The 7903-nt window shown below is 52.9% G+C and overlaps 1 protein-coding gene across 8 annotated transcripts in view; it reads left to right on the top strand.

The window, feature by feature from the left end:
• Nucleotides 1–3356: 3356 nt before the first annotated feature.
• ZBTB1 (zinc finger and BTB domain containing 1) overlaps nucleotides 3357–7903 on the top strand; it is a 24855-nt gene continuing 20308 nt past the window's right edge. For 2 of the 8 annotated variants that reach the window (XM_068399408.1, XM_068399405.1), the window contains exon 1: nucleotides 3582–3774. The gene's annotated coding sequence lies outside the window, so the exon portion shown is untranslated. Of the gene's footprint in view, nucleotides 3380–3579; nucleotides 3775–3900; nucleotides 3986–4111; nucleotides 4134–7903 lie in introns of those variants that run through there. The other 6 variants (XM_068399403.1, XM_068399407.1, XM_068399406.1 and 3 more) reach the window with 6 other exon arrangements.

The raw sequence follows: 7903 nt of genomic DNA, 5'->3' as shown, positions 1-7903 counted from the left end.
AGCCCGGCGGATGGGGTGGGCGCTGCCCCCCCGCGCTTCCTGCCGCCGCCGGGGCGGGCCGGGCTGAGCCGCCCCCGCCGCCTCCGCCGCGCCTGGAAAAAGTGAGCGCGGCCCCTTGCGCGGCTGCTGCGCGGCGCGGCGTTGGGCTGGGCGCGGCCGCAGCCCCTGCGGGGAGGCACGGTGTTCGCCCCCGAGAGGGTTTTTTTTTGGCGGGGGTGGGGGGTTGTTTGCCTCGGGGCTGCCCGGGCGCCTTCAGAGACCTCGCCGTGGGCTGGGGGACTTTGCTCTGCAGTCACCCTGTGACAGAATAGCATCTGCTGAGCTCTTGGTACGAGTGGGGTTTTTGTTGGTTGGTTTTGGGTTTTTTAATAATAAAAACTCTGTATCAGGCGCCCTGCTCGTGAAAATGGACGTGAAGGTCTGATCTGGTGTTTTCACTGATGTCTGCAGCCCAAGCGCTTGCTTTAACCGCCTTTAATCCTGCGGATGCACCATTTCTCTCTCAGGCCTCCTCCGATCTCTCATTAATTTTTAAACCAGGGGTTATTTTGGGTGAGAGCAGCTGCACCGGGTCGGGCCGCAGGTGGGTGCAGCAGCGCCTGGCAGTGGAGGGGCGCAGGCAGGCGGGCAGTGCCACCCCCGCCCCGAGCTCCCGGCCTCCGGCAGCTCTCCTGGAGCGTCGTCCTGAGCCACAGCCTGCGCCTGGGTGCTCGGTGCCATCTTTGGGGTGTCTTGCCCATGAGTTTTATCACATGGCTTTCTGAACCTGTTTAAACTTTCAGTCCCCGCAGCCTCGTGCTGCTACGAGGTTAATTTGGTGTCCAGCGGTGTTTTTTTCGGCTGGAAAAGGCAGTGCAAATCGCTGTTTGTGTGCTTTCACCGTGGTTTTGGTGCAGTTTCATAGATCCATCATGCCTACCTCCTCAGTGGCGTCCCTCCTTGCTCAGAGCCTCTGCAGAAGACATTTGGTGCCTTGGATCATCCTTCTTGGTTGTCTTTTACCCTTTGCTACTTTTCAGTTCATTTCCCTATTGCATTCCTGTAGTTGCAATTTTTTAATTGGGCTGTTCCCAAATCTTTAGGGCAAATAATGCCCGTGGTCCCCCAGAATCCAGCAGTTTACGGGGCTGCTTCCAGCAGTGCCTCAAGATGGCCTGAGCCTGGGTGGAGGATAGAGATGGGCTAAGAGAAGGCAAAGCATAGGCTCCAAAGCGTTTTGTTCCATGCAGTGTTTGCTGGTCCTCCCGCTGACCAGTACAGCTTTCTTTTCTCCATCAGTCTATGTTTTATTTCGTCTATTTTAAATATAAAGCTCGTTGGGCTCAGGAATCATCTTTTCCTCCTGTGTTTGCGCAGCAGCAGGATTGAGAGTCAATGGAGCTGTAATCCTGCTGCTCCTATAAATATCAGTAGCCACTTTTCTGCCCCAAAAAGGCTGGCAGTAGGTGGCTCAAGGTTTTGTACTCCATTCGGGGTTATTTAACATATTTATTAACCCGCATACAAAGTGAGTTGCTATTTGCAGATGGCATGTTATTTATTTAAATGATTAATTATTTACATGTTATTTAGGTTGACTCCCGTCCAAAGAGGACTTTGATGAGCTTCAGAGAAACTGGAGCCAAAATGATGGAAGTGATGATGAGAAATCAAATTTGGTGTTTCGCTATAAAACACAGGCGATGGTATCATACGCCTCAGCAGATATAAAGTGATACAGCCTATGCTGGTGGGTCAAAAAAAGAGCAGGACGTAATCACAGCTATCTTCATGACTGCTTCTGCTCGCTCCTCCTCTGTGGCCAGAAAATAATAATTAAAAAAATGAATTAAAAAGGCAAATGTGGTGGGAAGGCACCGAGAGAACGGGGACTGTGAAAAAGGGGGGCTGCCTCATGCCCCATCTTACGGGAGGTGACAGTGACGAATGTGGGAGGGCTGGGACAAAGCGAGAGGCTGCGCAAGCCCCGTATGGGCGCTCTTTGCTCATGCTGCCCTGAGATGTGGAAGGAGCTGGAGAGAAAAAGACCCTTGAACCATGAGAAAAACAACTTTTCAGTGTGATTTGAAAACCACGGCCGTGTCACCTCATGGAGGCCGTTTATTGAACTTCCTATAAAATAGGAAAACCTACGAAGAAGTTGTGCTGCGGGGTCCCTCCAGCCTTTGCTGGAGATGGTGCCTTGCAGCCACGGTGGTTTTTTTTCCCTTGACACTGCTACAGGCGTCACACCCTCGAGCCAAGGCTGCAGCACAGTAAGGGGAGGAGCACGGGGATTTTTTTGAGATACATTTTGAAAGCTCCACTTTTATTCCGTAGTGGTTAGAATAATCCCCAGGCAGACCGAGGAGGAAGGGGTGATGCCCCATTTGGAAACTAGGATTCTGTTAATTTGGTTTGTCCTGTTTGCTTTCCCATTGGAGGGATGCTTCAGGAAAACCTTGGGGTCACTGAAGGAGGGATCAATGCTGGTACATTTTAACATTTTATTTTGGTGCTTGTTACTTTTTTCATTTTCAGATTTGTAATGAAATCTTTTAACTTTGCCACAACTAAATTTTTCCCTTTGGCTTGTCTGGAGCTAAGAGGGACCTTGAATAGTTGAGGCGAACATAAAGCCAATGGTATCTCAGAAACTGTGTCCAAATGAAGGAGATGTGCAGATTAAACACTTCCGATGCTTGTGCTGAATGACAAATGTCACTTTGGGGGTGGAAAAGTCAAGTGGCAAGACCGGGAGGAAAGCCCGACCTGGCAGATGTTTTCTCACAGCCCCGTGGCAGGTAGCAGAGGGACTGCCTGCAGCTTCAGGAAATCCTGTTTGCTCGCACGGGCCAGTTTAAGAGGAGCTGGATGTTGTTAGACAGGAGAGGTCCAGCGAGTGGTAGGAAGAGGGCCTGGGAAAGCTCCTGGCAAGATAAAAAAAAAAAAAAAAAAGTGCTGTCCTCTGCATCTGTGATAAAGCCTGGCAGTGGCTGCCAGCCCCTGTGCTCCCTGCATCATTGTAAAGCTCCCAGAGGGAAGGGGTGATGTTAACGTGTGAAATTGCAGCAAAAAGGAACGCTTTCTCACGCAACTTGCAGTTGTTTTTCTTACAACTTGCGATTAAACTGTCACACGCAGGAGGCCGTAAGGCTGCGGGAACAAAACTCAAGGGGCTGGGTACCATATGGGTGACCAAGACTTTCCCTGGTACCACCCGTTACGGCTGGTTTGAGGGAAGAGATGACACCCTGTTCTGTGGGGCGAGCCCTGCTGCACGGGGAAGGGGCGGACTGCCCTCCGCCCCTCCGGCTGTGCGGGGCCGGGAGAGGAGCGGGACAGCCCGGCAGCCGCGGTCCCGCCTGGACGCCCACCGGCGGACTATGCCCCGCTCCAGGTCTCCCTTTGCGCCCCGGGCGGCTCAGGGGGGGGGGAGCGGAGGGGCCGGGCTTGCAGCACATGGGGAGGGGGCGCCGGCAGCGCCAGCCCGGGCCGCGCCGCGGCGGCCCCGCCGCCTCCCCGGCGGCATGGGAGGAGAGGGGAGCGCGGCAGGGAGCCGCCCGCCGGGCCCCGGCATTGGCGGCGGCGCAGCAGCGCTGGCAGCGGCGGGGCCGGGAGCCGCCGGCCGCCGAGGGGAGGGGTCCGGCTCCGTGCGGTCGCGGCGGAGCCGGCGCTGCGGTAGCAGCAGGCGCGGCGGGGCGGAAGTCCTTTGTTGCAGCCGCAGCAGCAGCAGCGGCGGGCGCGGCGCGGCAAGGTCCCTCTCGGCGGCCGCCGCCTCTCTCCGCGCCGCGGGTAAGCGGGGCTGCGCGCCCCTCCGCGCCGTCCCCGGGGGCCGCCGCCGGGCGCTGGATGGGGGGGCAGGCGGGAGGCGGTGCGCGGCTCGGCGGCCGCAGCTCCGCCGGCGGCGGAAGGTGGGAAGTGCCGAGCGGCGCCGGCCGCGGCATGGCCCGGCGCGGCGCGGCATGGCCCGCCATAGTGGCGCTGGGGGGAGCGGCGCTGCCAGGTAGGGGCTTTCCGGCCGCGGCCGGTCCCTGGCGAGCGGCCGCCGCGGTGACCTTGCGCCCGGCGGCCTGGCACGGCGCGGCACGGCTCGGCGCCGCCTGGGCTACGCGGGGGCCGAGCGGCGGCGCCGCGGCGGCGGGTCCGGCGCGGTGGGTTCTGCCGGGGCGCTGCGTGGGGGCCGCGGCGGGCGCGCTCCGCCTGCGGGGCGGGCAGGGGAGGCGGGCGCGGCGCCCGGCGGCGGGGCCCTGCGGAAGCGGGGGGGATGCTGCACCGCGCGGCGGGGCGCGGGCGCTGAGAAACGAGAAGCGGCCTAGGGAGGTGCGGAGGCGGGAGGCGAGGAAGGGCACCGCGCTGCCCTGTTTACTCGGGCTCTCAGTCACGTTAAACATTTCGAGTGCCGTTATCGCCGCCTAGCCCCGTCCCCCTCGCCAGCAGGCCGGCGGGTCCGAGCGCTGCCTTCTCGTTCTTTTTTTTTTTTTTTTTTTTAAAAAAAAACAACCCTCAAAACTTCGAGTGAGTTGTAGTAGTTTAGCGAGGAACGGAGCTGCAGCCTGGAGGGAATGCTCCACCCTGCCAGGCAGGAGACTTGGGTTTCACTCGGGGCTGGCAGTGCCCAGGATCGCCTTGGAGGCGGCGGGAGAGGAAGGGGAATAGTTTTGTCACATAAAAACAAGCCCTGTGTCGCTCTGGGAGCAGTGTCGAAAGTCTCGTTCCTCAAGGACTCCTCGGATAGAAAGGTAGTAAAAAGAGTAGAGGAAAGGGGACTGAAAACACTGTGGGTTTGGGGGTGGGGTTTTGCTCCTTTTTTTCAGGATTTTTTGTAACTCAGATTCTCAAGTTTGGCCTATTTGTCGGCTGACAGACGAGTGCGGGTTCCTCCTGACACGTAGGCATTGGTAAACGGATAGCATGGGTTGGATGCTGTTTCATATTTGGATATTTACTGCCAGATTATGTCATTTGCTTGCATTATTTCCCTTGCACTAGAGTATCGCAAGGTACAGCACATACTGCAAAACTATCCAGGGCTGCAACAGTGTGGTGATCCTTAGGCATTTAATTACATTAAACAAACATTCCTTTAATTAAAGATGTTTGTTTAACATTCCTCATTACAGCTCTTGGAAAAACCCACAGAGCAGCCCTGAGCAGGAGGGATGCGGGCTTCTCGTTTTTACTGAATTACAACTTAAGCTTTCATGGTGAGCGGGGGAGAGGCGTTGAGACCATATGGCCGTTGGGAAAAACGGCCAAACGCAAACGGTTTCAGCGCTGGCAGAGATTTTCCTAGGCAGCAGCATAGCGAGTTGACAAGATTGTGGAGAGATTTTTGGATGACTGGCCAGAAAACCTGAAGAGTAACAAGTCATATTTGTTGCACTCTGCTGCTGTTTGAGGTAGGAGGGAGCCAGCAGGCACCGAGGGGGTTTGAACGGATGAGGGGTGGCTGCAGGAGGATGTAGGTAATGAAGACGTGGGTTGGTGCTGCGTGGGAAGCTCGGAGAAGTAATAGAAGCCCCTTCTTCCTGGTAGCCGGAAAGTTTTGTGTGGAATAAGATCACAGACTTCAGCTCTGCTTAGACAAGTCTTTTCTTCATGCCATGTTGTCACTGGCACAGGAATTTGCAGCAATTATGTTGAGAGTGCTCATATCGACCAGTGACTTGGGTTTTTAGATGCTTTCTTACTTGAACGTGTGAGGTGAATTGCTTCTTTCACAGATTTCTATTGTTGCTGGCAGTGGACAGCCCTGAAAGTCCGTGATGGACAAAGTGTTAGGAGTTACTTATCTGCTGTATGGAAACAAAATAGCTGCTCAAAACTGAGATAATGAAAGTTTCCTGATGAAAATCCCGGTGTCCTTTCTCTAAGTTGTTGCAGCTGGACCTCTCACTAGAGCCCTTCCGGACCTGACATGCGTGTAGCGTGAGAAGCCCCATGTGCATTTTTCAGTTTGGCCAGTGGTTCCCAGTGGTTGGGTTATCCTGCCCTGCCTCTGCTTGGGCATGGTAACCACTGTCACCCAGAGAGTTCTGCTGCAGACACAGTGTGTGGGCACAACAGCTGACAGAATTTGCATGAAGACCATTTATATCCTCAAATTTGTCTGGTAATTTTGCCTTTGTGCATGTTGTACCATTGCAAAACTCTCTAGAATTAGCTGGCTGTTGCCTTTTTTTCCTATATTAAACCTGTTTCATTGGCTGGAGACCTTAGCAGCTTCATTTTTTTATGTGCTGCAAATAAAATGTGAAGCCTTTAAGATCAGAAATCATTTAAGACCAGATCTGTAGTCTGACCTGTGTGTCACAGGTTACTGTGCTTCATTCATGTGTATCCAGCAAGTTGTTATGCCAAAGGACAACTTGTATTTAGCCAGGGATGCTTTCCTGGAAGGCACATGTATCTTCGTTTGAGGGTCTCAAGAGATGGCTAAACCACCAAGATGCCTCTTGAAGTTGAAAGTTAGGGTAACTCGCATAGCCTAGATAAAAAGGCTCATCTTTCTGCTACAAGGCATAAATGGGGTGTCATAATTTTTTTCCCCACTAATTGTTTGTTTTAAACATATCATTACCATGTTGCCTGACAACTTTTTACAACTGTAAAGGTGTCAGATAAAAGATAACTGTGACTTTCTAGAGTCATCCTTTGTGGCTAGCAAGTTACTTTAAAAGACTGCATAAGCTCTCTCTAGTACTTTTGCTCCATCAATCTGATCTAAAGTTGTTTGAAGTTGAGATGGGGCTTCAGTGCAAACTCCGTTTTCTTAATTTATTAGCTCGTGCTTTTCTGACACCTTATTCCTTGTCTTTCAAGGAGTGTTCTTACCTAAGAACATCTTAATTAATTCTCTGTTCGCAGCTGAGAATCATAACTTGCCAAATTTTGACGTCTCTTTCTCATTTGCCGGACACGGATGCTGAATCAGCGGAGAACTGCCTGCTGAGGAGGGATCGAGTGTCTCCGACAGCTCGTGGGTCGGGGCTTCGGAGCATCTTACCTTTCCCTGGTTCAGATCTAGCCCAAGCGTCAGCTGAAACTTCTATGCGTTGACTACAAGTCTGTTTAAAATGAGTTGATTCAGCCATCAGGATGTGTCTGAAGATGAGTATCTACATCATGGGAAATGGCTTCACAACTAGCACGCCTGAAGGCAGCTGATTGGAAGGGCTATGGGAGGAGGATAAATTATACCTTCAGTCCTTCGTAGCCTGAATAATGGAGCTTAATTAGATTTCCCCTGGCAGTACATGGAATTCCCGTAATTGTTTTAATTTATGATCGAGGCTACGCTTGCAATGCAAACTGCATCTTGTGCATACCTGCTGTGGAGGTGGATGGTGGTCATCTGGCCCCAGGTTCTTTGCTGTTTTTGCAATGTTTGTGTAAACTGAGCCACCTTCTTGGACTCTACAGTACCAGAGCAATCTCGGTGGTTTCCTCTTGAGTATGTCTAGATAAAAGTTGTAGCCTGTCGACATCTCTGTGGTCAATGCACGAGCCAAACGCCTAAGCAGCTCAGGCATCATGTGGAGAATTTAGACATGTCGTGTAGGATTTTCTCCTGAGCATCTAGATGCTGTCATTTAGGAATCCAGATTCTTTGGTGGATCTAACCCACAGAGACAAAATAACTCCTTAGGGAGGAGACTTCTTGGGAACCCGTGCCAGGGTGGGATACAGTGTCAGACTGTGATGGGGAATTTGCTTTCTGCTGCCCATGCGCTTGTTTCTTTGGGTAACTGGGCGTTGTTTGCTTGAAGTTTTCCAGTCTCGTTTTCTATTAACACCAAATTCTCCACTCATTTATTATACTTTTGCCCAGCCTGCTCTTGGTTTCCAAAGAAAAGCAGCCAGTAACTAAGCATGTAAGCGCTCCGTTTTTGCCTGCTCAGCAGTGGAAATGCTGGGTTTT

This window comes from Nyctibius grandis, chromosome 4 (assembly GCF_013368605.1).
Source record: "Nyctibius grandis isolate bNycGra1 chromosome 4, bNycGra1.pri, whole genome shotgun sequence".
In the NCBI taxonomy this organism is placed as follows: Eukaryota; Metazoa; Chordata; class Aves; order Nyctibiiformes; family Nyctibiidae; genus Nyctibius; species Nyctibius grandis.
Note: the sequence above shows the minus strand (reverse complement) of the source record. Positions and strands in the feature narration are given on the sequence as shown.